This window comes from Erigeron canadensis, chromosome 2 (assembly GCF_010389155.1).
Source record: "Erigeron canadensis isolate Cc75 chromosome 2, C_canadensis_v1, whole genome shotgun sequence".
Lineage (NCBI taxonomy): Eukaryota > Viridiplantae > Streptophyta > Magnoliopsida > Asterales > Asteraceae > Erigeron > Erigeron canadensis.
In genome coordinates, this window is record NC_057762.1 from 25,039,035 (window position 1) to 25,040,615 (window position 1,581).

A 1,581-nucleotide genomic window follows, 5' to 3' on the forward strand; every position below is an offset into this window, starting at 1 on the left:
AAAAAAAAACTTGATAATGAAGTGTAAGAGTTGTCAATGGACCCTGCTTACAAATTAATATATATTAGACTATCCACGTTAGTTTAGGATGTCCATCTAACAAACATCTTAATCAGCATGTCACGTCGGCTTTTCATCCATCCTTTTCACAAACACTTTTTACCCACAACAATATTATATTCATCCTTCCTACAAATAACCAAATAATTTCCAAATCATCAATAACTTTAAGCTTCTAATTTTATTATTTATATGAAATCTTTTAGATAAATAGTTTATAATATATACACAAACAGAAACACGATTATATTAAATAAAATAAAACCATACAAATAAACAAAAACACGATTACATTAAATTAAATAAAACTACAAAGAAATATAATAAAGTAGACAATACAATATAATATTGACAAAAAAAAATATAAGTACCGGCTAGTCGTCCAAAAATGTTCAACTAAATCGTTACGTATAACATAGTGGGCCTCTTGGTCACGTAAATATTGAAACCTTTATAGACGTGTTTGAAATTGTGGTGGTGCTCCTTGGATGTAACTAATTGGTTCGGGATCATTCTTGCTTGTTTCCTAGTCAATAATGGCACGATCTTCATCCTCTATAATCATGTTATGTAGTATAATACCACTATTTATTGATTTCATTTGTGTTGCAGTGAGCAGTTCAACCACCACTATTTATGAAAGTGAGCAGTTCAACCACCACTATTTATGAAAGTGAGCAGTTCAACCACCACTATTTATGAAATTCATTTGTGTTGTAGTGAATAGGTTCAACCACCAGTATTTATGATTTTTATTTGTGTTGCAGTGAGTAGGTTCATCCACAACTATATATGATTTTTATTTGTGTTGCACTGAGTAGGTTCAACCACCACTATATATGATTTTCATTTATGTTGCAGTGAGTAGGTTCAACTACCACTAATTAAGATTTTCATTTGTTGCAGTGAGTAGGTTCAACCATCAATATTTATGATTTTCATTTATGTTGTAATGAGTAGGTTTAACCACCACCATTTAAGATTTTTACTAACATGTTAGGTATAGTTATACAAAACTCAAACAACTTCACACCTAAATTTTCATTTTATACATTTCAATTAACTCATTCTTCATTCACAAGCCTTTCAAACTGCTAACAATTAAGAAAATCCAACTCCACCACAACCTTCATATCAACTACAACAATCAAATTTTACACAATTTCAACAACCATGTTACATATAAATTCAACAACAACAACAAATTCAATGGAATCAATTTCTTCAATGGCAACAACAACAACCACCACAATTCACAACCAGATCCATTTTTGTAATGTATGTGTAAGAACTCAAATAACTTCACACCTAAAATTATATAAGAAAAATATATAATTCATGTGTAAAAACTAAGGGTGTTCGCAGTTTGGGTTTTACCCAGTTAACCGATGAACTTCCTTAGTAAAAACATACATATGTGCAAAAACATACATATATTGATGATTTTATTCTTTCTATTAACAAGATCCATTTTTCTTAGTGATTTCATAATCACATATATATATGTGTTTTAAATACAAA